The sequence below is a fragment of the Martes martes genome, assembly GCF_963455335.1.
Source record: "Martes martes genome assembly, chromosome: 14".
Lineage (NCBI taxonomy): Eukaryota > Metazoa > Chordata > Mammalia > Carnivora > Mustelidae > Martes > Martes martes.
Genome location: NC_137902.1, coordinates 38140542 through 38157847, shown reverse-complemented (window position 1 = coordinate 38157847; position 17306 = coordinate 38140542).

Sequence of the window (17306 nt, the reverse complement as noted above, 5' to 3'; positions counted from 1 at the left end):
GATTTAAGTCCTATCACATCAATGATGGTCTTAAATGCAAATGATCTAAATACTGATTGAAAGAGAGAAATTGACAGAGTGGATTTAACAATATGGTCAAAAATATGTTGTCGTAAGACATATACAAATACAATGACATACAAACATCAAATCCACTGACCTAAATAGGTTGAAAATAAAAAGATAAATAAAGATATATCATGAAAACAATTAATAAAGAAACCAGGGATGGCTATATTAGTATTGAGTAAGGTAGACTTCAGAGGAAAACAAAGAATAGAGACAAAAAAGGACATTGCTTAGTGATAAAGACATTTATCCACCAGGAGGTCATAATGATCCTAAATGTTCATGCAACTAACAACAGAGCCCCAAAATACATGAACCAAAAACTGTTGAAGCTGAAAGAAGAAACAGACAAGTCCACAATTATAGTTGGAGACTTAACCCTTTTCTCTCAGCAACTGATAGAACCACTAGATAGAAAACCAGAATGGAACACCACCACCAACAGACAGGATTTGCCTGACATTTATAGAGCATTCTATTCAATCTAACAGCAGAATACACATTCTTGGACACATAAGGTGTCTATTGAATTTTAACCAAGATAGACCTTATCTTGAGTCATAAACAAACCTTATGAATTTCAAAGAATTAGAATCATACTGAGTCCATTCTCTGAGCATAATGAAAATCAAACTAGAAACCAATTAACAGACAAGAAGAAAACCTTCAACAACTTGGAAATTAAACAACACACTTGTAAATAACCCATGGGACAAAGAAAATATCTCAGAGGAAATTTTAAAAAAAAATACATAGAATTGGGTGCACTTGGGTGGCTCGGATGGTTAAGCATCTGCCTTCAGCTCAGGTCATGATCTCCATGTCCTGGGATCAAGCCCTTATCTGGCTCCCCGCTCAGTGGGGAGTCTGCTTTTCCCTCTGCCTCTGCCTCTCCCCCTACTTGTCTCTCTCTCTCAAATAAATAAATAAAATCCCTAACAATAAATAAATAATACATAGAATTGAATCAAAGTAAAAATACAACACATCAAAATACATGGGATGTAGTTAATGCAGTGCGTAGAGGGAAATTTGTAGTCTGAAATTTTGAGTTTAGAAAAAAGGAGAAACCTCAAATTGATAATTTAACCTCCTACCTCAAATAACTTGAAAAATAAGCAAAATAAACCCAAAGTAAGCAGAAGAAAAGTAATAATAAAAAGCAGAAATTCATGAAATCTAAGACCGGAAAACAAGAGAAAAATCCGTGGAACAACAAAAAAGTTTCCTCAGAAAAAAAATCAAAATTGATAAGCCTCTAGTAAGGCTGACAAAGAAAAAAGACACAAATCACTAATACAGGTAATGAAAGAGAGGATGTCTTGAAGCCATTAAAAGGATAAGAATGAAATACCATAAACAGCTTTACTCTCATAAATTCAATAACTTAGAAGAAATAGACCAGTTCCTCAAAACCAGAAGCTAGCAAAACTCAATGAGGATAAAACAGACAATCTGAATACTCCTATAACCATGGAAGAAATTGAGTTTGTAATTTTAAAACTCCCAGAAGAGAATCTCCAGACTCAGATGGATTCCCTAGAGAACTCTACCAAACATTTAAAGAGGAATTAACATCAACTTTACACAACCTCTTCCAGAAAACAGGGGAGGAGAAAATATATCCCAGCCCATTATACCAGGATAGTATTACACTGATACAAAACCAAAACAGTACCAGAAAAGGAAAGAAAGAAAGGAAGCTACAGATGAATACCCTTTTTATGAAACAAACAAACAAAAAATCCTCAACAAAATATTAGCGAAGAAAATCCAGTAATGTATAAAATGAATTATAAACCATGACTAAGTGGGATTTATTCCAGGTATGCAAAGCCGGTTTAACATTTGAAAATCATCAGTGTAATCCACCATATCAGCTGGCTGAGGAAGAAAAGCCATATGAGCATATAAATTGATCCAAAAAAAAAAAAAGGCAAAAAAACAGAAAGTGAAATTCCATTTCACCAGAAAACAAGTGTGTGTTGTACTTGTCTTGGCCAGCTGTGGCAAAGATGGAGATGAACACGCTTTGGCCCTCTGGCCTTGGAGAAACAGGAAATCTGGGACAGAGTAGACATACAGAGAAGGGTAGAGATAGAGCCCTTGCACTATCAGCTCAGGAGACTAAGTCCTCGGCCTTATGTCATATGGGCAGAAATTGAGAATCAGATTGTTTGACAGCAGAGATATCCAGAGATCCAGAGATATCCACACAAGCATACCTTGGAATTATACTCTTGATCAAATTCCTTCCTAAAATTACACACACGTTCACATACATGTGCAGGCACATTACCATAGAGATGAAAACAACATGTCTCAGGACAAGATCGTAAACACCGCAACGTGAAATCGTTGTAACAATTTCAACTAATGACTTTCATTCTCATATTTTGGAGGGATAATTGGCATCGCAGAACTCTTTCAGATGTCTAGGTTTTCCAGGCTGAAATTGAAGTTCAGAGCAGTAAGGCTTGCTGAAGCCACAAAACTACTGAAAGTCACGGAGCAAACTAGATCTAGTTTACTGTCTGGTGGAAAATGCTTTTTAAGTTGATTTTATGCAGTTCACTAAAATGTTAGTTATGAATGTACTATGTGTATTAATTATATAAGAAAACCTTATAGCCTTCAAAAAATGTTAATGCCATGTAAAACTCCAGCCTCACTCTATCATTAATTGGAATTATAAATCTGGCTTTTAATATAAACTGTCTCAAACTCTTCTAAAATTATGCGGGAAAGACTTCATAAACACGTAGAATTAGATCTCAAGTATTTGGTCTCTAAAATGAATATTTCAACAAATAGGGTAAATATCCATAAATATTTTAATAACAAAATCTGTTTAGAGGATGTGGAAGGGATTGGTTTGGAGGGATTGCCTATGTTATTTACAAAAGCTGTTCATAAAAATGGGAACAAAGTCTTATTTTTTTCCCTAGTACATCTCCTCAAAGCAAACAGCTGTTCAGAATCCTTCCATGAACTGTTCTTTTCACAGGGATTTTGAGCATTTAGAGGAGAAGGCATTTTTAAAATCATATCTCATTAACATTAATGATGGTTTTGTGCCAGGCACAATTCTATGCCTTTCTACATATTTTTAAAAAATCCTCAACACTTTTCCAAGGTAAGTATTACTGATGGCAATATTATTCTAATTTTACAGGCAAGTAAACTGCTTGGCTCACCTCGCATCAAGGTGGGCAGCTGGGGGAGCTGGGGCCAGACCCCAAGCAGTTCTGATACAGAAGACTTGGCCCTTTCTCTCTCCCACAACCCCTCCCATCATGCTCCCCTCTCACCTCCAGTGGTGGAAGTCAGTGTGAAGTTACCTTCCAGGATACTATGGAAGGAAAGTCTGAAGGGACTGCCCAGAAGGAGGGGAAGTTCAGGGAAGTCTGCAGAGATCACATTTTTGAGCGGATGTAAATGCCCAGGATTTTGAAGAAAACTCAGAAACAGCTAGAAGCCGAAATGGTAAGGGCTAACCAGGACCTCAGAGTACAACTGAAATTGTGTCCACTACGAAGCAGACCAATGCCGCATGGCTGGCTAGACCTCTTGTGGAAGTTAAGTCCACGTTTAAAGAACGGCTGCTTTGGTGGTCATGATGGCCCCACCAAGCACCCCTCCAGCTGCATCCAGTTTTGGATCAATCCTCAATTGACATCCATTCTTTCTCTTCCTATTTTCCAAAAGTTAGGGAGAAGTTAGAACTAGACCTAAGAGGAGCAATTATGTGATTAAAAGAAAAATGAAATAGCTCATCGAGGGAAAGGTTAAAGGAGGTGGGTGGATTGGTGGGAAAATCACACAGCCAAGTGTTAATATCAATCATGGAGGAAAATCACTGTTGATGTAACTTTGGATCAGAGGTTATGGTTCTGAACAAAAGTGGTGGTACAGAAATTAATCCCATTGGATTAATCCCACTTTGCAGGTGACCCTAGGGAAGTCACCTGACACTTGTGGTGCTCGATCATCCCTGACCTGAAGGAGTTTTAGAGAATGAAGAGTGACAATGGACCAAAAGCGCTTCATGAATCATAACAACTTATGTCTATCGAGTATCATTGAAAGATCAGAGCTACCTCCTATTTCTTGTCACCAGAGGTGACCCCACTCAGAAAAATGAGTTTTTGTTCAGAAAATAGGAAACCAGACAGACATTGAGGCATGTGCTCTCCTGCCTCTGGAGAGAACGCTGTCAACTTGGCACTTGCCCACCAGGGAGTCAATGGATATATGGAGTGCTTGGACACAGGGTGGCTCTGCGGCCAGAATGTGGAGCCCAGCAGTAATCATGAGAGCTTCCATAGAAAAGCCTCCTATGCCGGAGAAGCCACAGCTCTGAGCAGGGGCAGTTAGAATGGGGAGGCTGATGTTGGATCCGGACTCAGCTGCACAGTGCTGGAGAGCAGATCTGTTGAGGAAAGCAAGGCTGAGGAGCGGGCAGCAAGGTTTGTACCAGGACTCCAGGCTTTCTCTGTAGCTTTGCAGGTTTGGGGGTTCCTGGTGCCAATCCAGCCACACTTTGCTTAGAACCTTCCAAAGTGCATTTCTCTGCTTACAGTAGGGACAGCTTTGGCCATCTTGGCAATGAGAACCCCTAGGGTTAGGAAAAAAGAGAAAGAAAGCCAGAAGAATTGATTGTCTATAGCTGATTCTCTTTGTATTTTCCCACCATGGCCCACTTGGCAGGTAATAACGGACTTAGTCCCAGGGGTCTACCTCTAGTACAGCTTCTATCTCTTGCTCTATCGGGAGATGTTGGGGAGTGAGAGGGACATTGTTGGGAATAAACTTGAATCCTCTCCATTAAAAATTAACTGTTTTATTCACAATTGCCCAAAGTTGGGAGTAACCAAGATGTCCTTCAGTAGGTGAGTTATTCAGAATTTAAAAGAAATGCTCTACCAAGCCATGAAAACACATGGAAGAAATTTAAATGCAAATCACTGGGTGAAAAAGCCAATCTGAAAAGGCTACATACTGTATGATTTCAACTATATGACACTCTTGAGGAGGCAAAACTATAGAGATAGTGGTTGCCAGAGATGGAGGGGATGTGGTTGAGTAGGTATAACAGACATTTGTTAGGGCACTTAAAATACTCTGTATGAGATGGTAATGGTAGTCCCGTGTTATTGTGCACTTGTCCAGACCTGTAGAATGCACAACACCAAGAGTGAACTCCAATGTCAACCATGGACTTTGGGTGATACTGATGTGTCACTGTAGGTTCATTGATCGTAAGAAATGTACCACCCTGGTGGGGATGTTAATGATGGGGGAACCTATGTCTGTGTAGGAGCAATGGATGTATGGGAAATCTTTGTAATCTCCACTCAATTTTGCTGTGAATCTGAAACTGCTCTAGAAAAAAAGGTTTTTGGGGTTTTTTTTTTGTTTTTTTTCTTTTAATTAACTGTTCACAGGGTAAATGCTTCCTCATGCATGAACTAAAATGCATGATGCCTCTCATCAAGGCAGCAGGGTTTGGATGGGGCTATTCTCATGTATTGTCTCAGGGTACATTCTGTGACTCAAATTAGCAACTAAAGTACTAGTGAAGTGGACAGAAACCATATTTTACTAATGGGGGGCTGCCACCTCAGAGGTGACAGCAGAGGCAAGCTGAGGTCTCAACATACACACAGCAGGCTGTGCTGGAAGGGGGGGCACGTAGCTCTGCAGCTCCTGCCATCGGCTCAGCAGGAATGACCCTGCCCCACTCTGCTCAGGAGACAGAGGAGGTGGGGCTTCTAGAAGGACAGTCCCTATTCATGGCAAAGTTTAGCCTCTGAACCTGAATAATAAACTTTCCAGGACCTGGGGGATGTGGGAGGGGAAAGAGTTTTTTTGTTTTTTTTTGTTTTTTATTATTTATTTATTTTTAAAATTTCTTTTCAGTGTTCCAGAATTCATTGTTTATGTACCACACCCAGTGCTCCATGCAGTGCTCCATAATACCCACCACCGGGAAGAGTTTTCTAACATGACCAAAGATCCTCCTCTGGGAAATGCATTTTATGTTGGACTTACCAATATTCAGGTAACCTTGGTAACCTCCATATCATACCTCACTTGTGGTAACAGAAGGAAGCCTCGTCATGTACAAGGGAAACTCCACCTGGGGACAACAGCATAACCATGGAGGTCACAACATCTGCATTCCTTCGGCAGGATAGTGTAAGCCTAACATTTCAGGAATGAGAACTCTGCTCACCAGCCATATATAGGATACCCAGTCATCAGATTGAAAAAGAATCTTTTCTTAGGTGATCACAACCAGATCTTCCTTAAAGAGTGAGCAGAAATTTCAACCTTAACACAGTATGGAATTTAGTGACACTGAAAAATAATCAACATATTTTTAGTAATAGTTTTATTGATATATAAATCACATATCATAAATTCACCCTTTTTAAAAAGTACGATTGAGGAGTTCTTAGTATATTCATAAGGTTGTACAATCATCACCACTATCTAATTCAAGAATATTTCATCACTCTCAAAAGAAAACCCATGCCCATTAACAGTCATCCCCCATCCCCACCTTCAACCAACTCCACCCTTGGCAAGGATTTTCTATCTCTATGGATTTACCTATTCTGAAAATAAAATGTAAAGGCATCATTCATTTATATATATATACACACACACACACATATGTATGTGTGCGTGTGTGTGTGTGTGTAGTATCTTGTGTCTGGCTTCTTTCACTTGGCACGTTTTCAAGATCCATCCGTGTTGTAGTGGACATCAGTATTTCACTACTTTTCATTGCCAAGTACTATTCCATTGCGTGTATATACCATGTTTTGTTTATCCATTCATCAGTTAATGGACAGTTGGGTTGTTCTCAATTTCTAGCTGTTATTAACAATGCTATTATGAACATTCAAGTACAATTTTTGTGTGGGCATGTTTTAAATTCTCTTGGACATGTATCCAAGTGTGGAATTGCTGAGTCAACGGTAACTGTATGTTTCACTTTTTCAGAAATGGCCGAACTGTTCGCTGAAGCAGCTGCACCATTTCACATTCTTTTTTTTTTTTTTTTTATAAATTTACTTATTTATTTGACAGAGAGAGATAGATCACAAGTAGGCAGAGAGGCAGGCAGAGAGAGAGAGGGAAGCAGGCTCCCCGCTGAGCAGAGAGCCCCATGCGGGGCTTGATCCCAGGACCCTGAGATCATGACCCAAGCCGAAGGCAGAGGCCTAACCCACTGAGCCACCCAGGTGCCCCACCATTTCACATTCTTACCAACAATATATGTATGGGCTCCAGTTTCTCCACATCCTCGTTAACACTTGTTATTGCCCATCTTTTTTATTATAGTCATCCCAGAGAGAGTGAAGTGTTTTTTGTTGCATTTCTCAAATGATGTTGAACATACTTTTATGAGTTCATTGGCCATTCATGTGGTCTGTTTAATAATCAATCAGTCAACCAATCAATCAGTCTCTGCCCACTTTTTATTGGGTTATTTGTCTGGATACCAGACCCTTATTTGATATGTGATCTGTAAATAAGGTCTCCCATATTGGCTGTCTTTTCAGTCTTTTGATAGTGTCCTTTGATGTGTAAGTTTTTAATTTTTATGAAGTCTAACATTAATTTTTTTCTTTTGTTACATGTGCTTTTGGTGTCATACCTAAGAACTCATTGATAAATCCAAGGTGATCCAAGATTAACTCTATGCATCAATCTAAGAATTTTATAGTTTTAATGCTTACAAAGAAATGTATAGCTTTGATTTTTACAAAGATACGTTTGTATCTTTGATCTGTTTTGAGTTAATTTTTCTATATGGTATGAGGTAAGAGTTAAACTTCATCCTTTCACATATGTATATCCAGTTGTTTTAGCTCCAGGTGTTGAGAAGATTATGCCTCACCCTGCTGAGCGGCCTTGACACCCATCAGTTAATAGTAAGTGTGAGGATTTATGTACAGACTCTCAGTTCTAGATCATTGACCTCTTTGTCTGCCTTTTGTTTTTCTTTCTCAAGATACTTCCAACTATTCAGAACCCCTTGCAATCCCATATAAATATGAGGATCAGCCTGTTCATTTCTTCAAAAAGGAAGTTATGATTTTGATAAGAATTGCATTAATCTGTAATTATTGGAAGTATTGCCATCTTAACAATGTTAAGTCTTCCAACCCATAAATATGGGAAATAGGGAAAGTCTTTCCAGTTATTTAATTTAATTCTTTATTTCAGTGGTATCTTGTAGTTGTCAGTGTGTGCGTCTTGCATTTCTTTTGTAAAATTTATTCCTAAGTATGTTATCCTTTTTGATGTTATTAAAATGGAATTATTTAATTTTATTTTCAGATTTTCATTGCCAGTGAATAGAGATACAATTGATTTTTGCATATTGATCTTGAATATAGAAACTTTGCTGAATTCATTTCTAATAGTTTTAATAGTGTTTAGTAGATCCTTTAGGACTTTCTGTATACAAGATCATAACATCTGCATATAGTTAAATTTCTTTCTTCCCATCTGGATCCTTTTTATTTCCTTTTCTTGCCTTTCTATGCCATCCTGCTAGAACCTCCAGTACTATGTTCAAAAGTGGCAAGTGCAGACATCCTCGCTTTGTTGCTAATCTTAGGGGAAAAATATCTAGTATTTTACCACTAAGTATGATGTTACTGTGAGCTTTTCATGGGTGTCCTTTCTCAAGTTATATAATTAGCTTTGTATGTGGTTCCAACAACTAGTCACGTTCATTTCTAGCCATCACATACCTCAGGGGCCGTCTGAGGTCTTATTGGTGTTATCAGAGTTTCAGATGACAGCTCCTCCTATTATATCTATATAATATATTACCACCTTAGCAACAGGCAAACATGTTCTCTTTGTTACATTCTGGAAAAGCTGAAATATCTTACACCAAACCTACCACGCTCTTGTTTGGAAAGGTACCTGCCTGGGCTTAGCATGAATTATCCCCTCTGTAACATGGAGGGAAATTGCCTTTACTTTGACTTTCTAACCAGGGAAATAACTGGCAAGTGAGAAAAATGGGTATGAAAATGCAAGGTGATCTTAGAGCACTGTGCATCTCGGAGGGTGATGACATTGATGAGGATGGCAGAGCAGGCAGGAAACACAGAGGTCCAGTTTGCCCCAGCCTGGAGCTCTGCTCTCAATTTACGGTTTTCATATTCCGGCTGCAGCATCCACGTGACCAACAGCACCATGAACTGAAGCGGGACATCAAGTATGAGAAAGGATGCCTAAAACGGGCAACGATCTCAGGGGCAGAAGAGAGGATAACACGACAACACTATAATAATAGAAGGGGTAAGAGAGGGACCCACAGGTTTTCTCCCCTTTACCCCACAGTATCCGTGGCAACATGTCGTGAGGCTGCAGCTTTGAAGGAAAGGGGAGCGGAAGCACTTCTTCTTTGACTCAAGACACGGAGGGTGCGTGACTCAGAGGGCACAGAAACAGACCCGGAGAGAAACAGTGCTTGTCCTCCAGCCCGCCTGTCTCAGGGCGACCATGTGGTGCTCTGCCACCACAGCAGTTCCTCTTGTGAGCGGGAAGTTTACCAAGAGCTTTCCTGACCTTGGTGTTTCCTGGAATGAACCCTCTCTTTGGGGTGATTATGCATGATGGGACCCAAATGTAGCATTTTCTACTAAACGATTTGATGATAAAATGATAAGCTCAAGTTATAACTGAAAAAATAGTTTTTAAGAGTAAATCTGGAAGTTGTCAGGGGCATGTCACTCCAGTTACAACACTCACAGCTGCCAGGGGTGCCTGGGTGGCTCCATGGGTTAAGCGACTGACTCTTGATTTCAGCCTCGCTCACCATCTCAGGGTCGTGAGACCAAGCCCCGTGTCAGGCTGAGTGTGGAGCCTGCTTAAAATTCTCTCTCTCCCTCTGACCCTGCCCTCCAGTCTCTCTCTCTCTCAAAAAATTAATTAATTAATTAAAAAAATTAAAAATGGAGCCAGTGGACTTCCTATAACCAAAAGTGAAATATATAAGGGTCTTGGCACAGTAACAGCCAACGGCCTCAGAAAACAAGAGACTCACTTTTCTTTGTCTGCCATCCTCAGAGCACTGTGTCCTGGTTCAATATCCCCTGTGAGATCCCTGGGGACCAAGGCACCAGCAGGATGCAGGATGGGATACATATTGGCTGGTAAACTCACCCTGGCCCTTACTAGATCCAGTCCAAAGCAAAGCACTGATCTGTGTCTTTGAGTGTGCAGCAAAGTGAAAAACACCAGACAAAACCCAAATTCATTCTGTTGATCTCTGAACCTGAGTTAGCAGAGCACTATTGCTACAGAGTAGAGGGTCTTTGTTTGAAAGAGGAGGCTCCCAGGAAGTTATTTGGAAAGAGCAAAAGGAAGAGATAGCTAAAAGATGTTGTCTAGGAAATCAAAGAGGATATGGATGTGGAGGAGGCGAGCGATGAGCGTGGATGCTTTTTAGCGGGGGAGGAGGAATGAGGGGAGAGTCACATGGACCACTTAGGAGAAATGTGTTCAGTGAGAAATTCCCGGAAGCATGAGGTGGCTGCATACTTTGAAACACAAGGCTGGTGTACATTCAGTTTTATATGTTTACTATATGCTACTGGCATTTCACTACACTGCTCACCACCCTCAACCTCTCAAACTTTTAAGGGTCAGTTAAACCCCTATTTACTTTTGAGGTGGTCTGGGGAACACAGCTATGGGCAGCAAAGTTTTCCATCTCCATTTAGGGGCCATGATCCCAGGCAGCAGTGTCCAAAAAATAAGTCAGAAGTCCTACGAGCCCCTAAACTCACCAGCTGCAAAGAGCTGTGGGAGTGCATGGAACAGTGAGCTCCTGCTGGGGGGATGGGCCAATGCTGATGGACAGGGTCAAGGATGGTTGAAGGGGCGAGGGCAGGGGGTGGTGGAAGCCAGTGATGGTGGGAGGGGGCTGGTGGGAGAAGCACCTGCAAGTGATTGGTCAGGAGCAATTTTAAGGCTAATCTTACTTGTCTCCCCACAGAAGAAAGTAGATCGACGATTATTTCCTGGAATGCATGAAAGGAAGTTCTGGGGTATACACTGACTCCCAGCATTCCCTGAATTATCTGTGGGGCCAGGATTAGACCAACTTATTTTGGGGTTAGAAGAGGCTCTGTAAATCAGGGTGTCAAAGGACCAAGGTCTGGACAAGCCCTCATGCAGAGATGCCTTTTCCCGGACCAATCCATGTTTCAGAACCCAAATGTTACCGTTAGCCTTCCATTTAAAGCCTTCTATGGTGCTCATTTCACAGCTCATGATGACGATTTCCTCAGCTGGTGTTCTAGACTTTCTTGGTTCCACCTTTCCTGCCCCTCCCCTTTCCTTCCACTCCAGGCATCCTGAGGTCCTCTCATACTTCCCAGAGGCCTTGAGGGTTGTACTCCTGCTACTCGGGGGGCTTTTACTGCCTGGAAAACTCTGGCTCGTTCTTTACCACCTTGTGTGTGTGTGTGTGTGTGTGTGGTTTTTTTCCTGTCCTGCCTCCAGATTATGACAGTGTTTACTGTCTTTACTGTGCCAGGCACTTTGCTGAGCATTTGATGTACTGAAATGTATTCCCATTTCATCCTACAAACAAGTCATTCAAATTAAAAAGCAAGAAATTAAGGAATTGGCCTAAAGTCAAACAGCCAGTAAGTGGCAGAGCTGAGACCAACCAGATTCATCCACGTCTCCTCCTGCGTTGTTTTAAAGTTTGAAAAAACCCAGAAACCTTTTTAAGCAAATTGTAGAGACTGAATTGAGGGAGCTATGCAGGGCAGGGAACGTGTGCGAGCTTAATCGCCATGGGACTTGACACCGGAGCCTCAGTTTCTTCTATCTATAAAATGGGGATAATCCTCTTGAACCACAACACTTTCCTATGGATTAGATAAGTTAATGTAAGTAGGTCCTTAATGACCCTCCTGGTCAGGGCTGAAACTCAGGTGAGTTCCACCAAGGGCACAACACTTACGAAGGTGTAGGCTCAGAAGAGCCAACCTCCAACCAGAATGACCTTGAACATGAACTTATGCCCTCCTTTACCCCAGTCCTGGCCCTGCTTCCCGCACTTGGGCAGCAAGGAATCATTACCAGTCCCTCTCCGTCTTCTTAACCCAGCTGAGTTTTCTTCTAGCTATGCGAGGCACTGTTTCCACGAATCATCTCTCCCACTTTGTAATCATACACACCTCAGTATTATTACCGTTCTTATTAGGAACCCCTGCCCCCCACCGAACTTCATGCAGTTTCCACACACAGTGGGAGTGATTGGCTGTGAGTCTGGTTATCCAGTTTTCTGCACTAGCTCCAAGGGGACCCTTGGGCAAATACAGAAACGCACACAGTCTCTTCAGGAGACACGCTATCCTTTCTACTTCTAGAACCATTCCGGCTTTCCCCAGACACTGGGGTCCTTCCCAAGGCTTTGGCAGAAACTACAATGGGCTACAGTTGCCTAACTCCTGCCTTAGGTCCTGCACTGACTCCCTCCTCACTGTTGGACAGTCAGGCGGCTCTGGGGCCACATCCGAAGGGCCGACCAGGACCTGATCTCCAGGAAGTTGCTTCATGACACACGGCATTGGGTGGCGGGGGGGGGGGGGGGGGGGGAGTGGAATTTGCTGCAGGGCGGGGCCTTAATGGAGTGGCCGCTGGCTGCTTGGTGGGGAAGGTTGGGCAGAGAGGAGTGACAGGGGCCTACACGTTTCTGAAATGTTTATAGTGAAAAAATCCTGACAAAGGACTGAGGAAACTGAATCATGAGGATAAGGCTCCCTTCTGATTTGGGGGGAAATATTTCCTTGGGCATTACTTCCTTTGCTGCCTTCCTTACCTTAAAAAAAACAAAGCAGAGGCGGGACCCAGACACCCGCTCTCCATCAGCGCCGTCCGGTGGCGGCAGAGCGAGAGCCCCATGCGTGAGCCCTGTCCGCCAGGTTCAGTTGTCTAGTCGCCGCTACAAACAGAGTAAAAACCAAAGCGGATGAAATGAATGTTTATGACGTATTTGCTTTAACGCAATACATCCAAACTCTCACTTCAACCTATTATCAATATAAAAGATTATTCATGAGACAGTTTCCATTTGCACAAAACATACTGTGTATTTCATACTCACAATACATTTGAATTTGGACTGGTCACATGTCACAGACTCTATGGCCGCTTGTGGTTCCCACGTGGAACACTGAACTAGTTCTAGGCTCTCTGTATCCGTCCACTCAGGATCACCGTGCCTGATCCCCTGGCAGGAGAATGTAATGGATTCAGACAGACCTGGCTTACCAGCTGTCACATCATGGTATGTTCATCTCGGTGAGAGATGTGAGTGCAACAGATCTCAGACTTTCCCATCTATAAATGAGAATGGCATATCTACCTCCTAGGCTGATTGTAAGAATGAAGAAAATGGCTGACTTCGAAGTCACAAACATAAGCAAGGAGTGCTCATTATTAGTCCAGTACCAGTAGGAATAGTGGTACTATTAAAGGCAGCTATTACAAATTACAAGTGTCAGACACGATGGGTCTGTACTGTGAGTGATCGTCTACATACACTGCAGAAGACTTAGGAGGGATATCCCAGCCATCCATCGTATAAGCAAGAAAACTGAGGCCCAGAGAGCGATAGTGATTCTCCAATGTCACACAGCGGGATAGAGTAGACTCTTGATTTCCGGTCACAGATTTTCAGACACATTTCTGCCTCTCCACAGTCACATTTTGGGCCTCAACCACCACTTTAAGATATTTAAAGGTGAGATAAAATTCTGACTTTGATATGTATATAATATTATAGTACATAGTATAAAATATATATAAAATAGTAACCATCTTGCCTAAGGTCCTTGGCATAGATATCACACACATAACACACATATTTGGGCACAGACCAAAAAGATGGGTGTTAAGTTGTGTTAAAAACAAAAGGTTTAAGAAGGAATAATAGTGTGAAATCAGTGCAGGACAATTTATGACTAATATCAGGAAGTCCTTGTTAAGAATGCCATCTATTATTAGACTAAAATAGCCTCCCTGGGGACACCTGGGAGGCGCTGTGCCTCAAGACATTTCAGCCAAGACCAGGCACAGCTAAGCATAGGACAGAAACAAAACACCCTCCTCCCAGGGGTGCTCTCAGGGACAAAGCTTCAGTGGTAGCCTGCTTTCTGGGTCAAGGGCATAAAACAGAAGTTTGAACCAGAATGTGACCGTGCCTCTGGATGCGGCAGCAAGACCTCAGTGTCCAGCCCGGTCAGCCGAGCAATAAGCTAACCCCTAGTAGGAGCCACTTAAAGGAAATATGTCAAAAACCCCACAGCAGAGCAAGGAAACATGAACGCATTTTCTAGGCTCCATTTGGGATGTGGTGGGCTCGTTGTCTCTGGATTTTCATGAGGCATGTGACAAGGTGGCATGTGGAAGCTTTTTGATCAGTCTGAAGACGACAGGACAACATCATCATGGGCCCCGCATAAAAGCCTTGGTAGCTGATTGAACGTCTTTCACAAAGGGGTGTGATGAATGCAGCCCCAGGGGAGCTCTCTGGGAGCTGTGCGGCCTCTTTAAATAATTAAGATGGATCATGGTATTCAGAAGCACTAAGACGTAGAAAGGTTGCCTGCCCCACGCATCAAACTGATCTGGAAGGTGTTACAGATATACTGGATATGGAAAACCAATCCACATCTCAAACGATCTTGGCACATGAGAACTGTGGACACAATAAGCCAGGAAGAGATTTAATACAGAAATTGTGAACATGTACCAAGACTGATTGACGGCGGTAGCAACTGCTGGCACATGGTGGGAGTTAAATGTTTGTGAGCCACTCTGGAAAACAGTACGGAGGTTCCTTAAAAAGATAAAAATAGAACCACCCTATAACCAAGAGACTGCATTACTAGGTATTTATCCAAAGGATACAAACATAGTGATCCGAAGGGGCAGCTGTACCGCAATGTTCATAGCAGCAATGTCCATGATAAGTACAAATTATGGAAAAATCCCAGATGTCCAGCAACAGATGAATGGATAAAGAAGATGTGAGGTAGATATAGATATATAGATATAGATACACACACATACATATGCAATGGGTTATTACTCAGCCATCAAAAAGAATCATATCTTTCTGCAATGATGTGGATGGAACTAGAGGGTATTATACTAAATGAAATAAATCAGTCAGAGAAAGACAAATACCTTACGATTTCACTCATATGTGGAATCCAAGAGACAAAACACATGAACGTAGGGGAAGGGAAGGAAAAATAAAATAAGATGAAAACAGAGAGGGAGACAAACCATAAGAGACTCTTAACTCTAGGAAACAAACTGAGGGTTGCTGGAGGGACATGGAGGGGAGGATGGGGTAACTGGGTGACGGGCATTACGAAGGGCACTTGATGTAATGAGCCCTGGGTGTTATATGCAACTGATGGATCACTAAATTCTACCCCTGGAACTAGTTAAAAAAAAAAAAAAAGAAAGAAAGAAAAAGAAGAATGTTTGCTGGCTAGATTAATGGGTGGGATTAATTAACAGCATATATAAAAGTGATTTAAATTTGAACAAATTCTTGTGTATAAATTCTTGTGTTAAATTAAACTAAATTAAATTAAATAAATTAAATAAATTAAATAAATGGTATCAGAAATGGACAGGTTGTGAGGTGAGGGGCCGCCTGGGTGGCTCAGTCAGTTGAGCATCCGACTGTAGATTTCAGGTCAGGTCATGATCTCAGGGTCATGAAATCGAGTCCATGTCAGGGGCCACGCTCAGCGGGGAGTCTGCTTGAGATTCTCTCTCCCTCTGCCCCTCTCCCCACCTAACCTCCCCCATCTTTAAAAAAAAAGAAGTATACAGGTTGCGTCACATCAACTATTGTGACCCCCCCAAACTGGGTGTTCTGCGTCCAGTCACCAGACCCGAGAACTGACATCCATGTTGTGCACTGGTCAGACTCTACTTATAGGGGGTTTGAGGAGTGGATTGTGTCCAGAAGGGAGGGAAACCAGCTGGTGTAATGACCTCACATTGAGATGGCAGGAGGATTTAGGAGAGTTTAGAAAGAGGGGAAGGAAGGACTGGGATTAGCTGATGGTTGGGTTCAAATTCCTGAAGGGTGGACACAAGAAGCAAAATTGTGCTGGCTCAGGGTGACTTGAGAGGACAGCGTTAGGACCAGTCCAATGAGCAATAAAGGGCAGGTCTTGGCTCAATGTAAGGAAGATTATTTCCAATGGTCTGAGTTGATAACAATGGAATGGACTGCTAATAAGTTTCCTGTCACTGCAGGTGTTCAAGTTGAGGCAGGACGATTTCTTCCCATGTTTGGCACAAGGCAAGATACGTGCATGGGGTGAGGGATCAGTGGTTTGTGATCTCCCCAGCTTCGGGTCTTGAGAAAAGCAGCCAGCTTGCTGGCCAAACGGGAGACTCCATGGCCAGCAGAGGGCGCTCTTACAGGTGAACGGAGAGCCGGCTGCCCGGGCGCGGGCTGGTGGTGTAAGGGGAAGCGATCAGGCAGTGGCTTGATTCCTAGAGAAGGATTTAAAAGGGAGAAGAAATATGTTCGCCTGAGCGAGGTCCCCACTGTTTCTAGCACTGGCATAAACAGCTGAGGTAGTGGGGAAAGTGGCTAGAAGGTGCCATGGGGAGAGCTTGGGGCCCACGCGGCTTCTCCCCCTCTCCCTGCCCTGCACGGCAGGAGTGCCGGCTACAGTCCTTGCACTGCTCACTTTTGTACTTTGTTTGGGGGGTGTTCCCTGACGCCTCTCTGAGGGTCATTTCTTTCTTCAGGCTGGCCTTTCCCCTCCCGACGGGGCCCCGTGCACCCACTATACTCCTGGTCTCGTGGTGAGCACCTACAGGCAGTGGGTGCCCACAGGCCTCTCTTTCCCTCGCCCTCCAGGAATCTGCTGCTCAGAAACAAACCTTCTGGGGCTCCTAGTGCTAAGGGCTGAAGAGAAGCCGCTTGCCCCCTGAGGCAGAAAACATCTTTCTGGTACCGCTCTCTCTGGTTTCCTTAGTGGCTTCTCACCTTGACACACCATGAGGTGAAAATTCCTCTGCAGGTTTTCTCAGGGGTGAGCTCGGTTGACTCACACCTGAATCACACTGTCTTGCTTCCCATGGATTCAGCCAAATCCACAATCTCTAGTGTCTTCCCCACAGGAGAAAAAGAGATG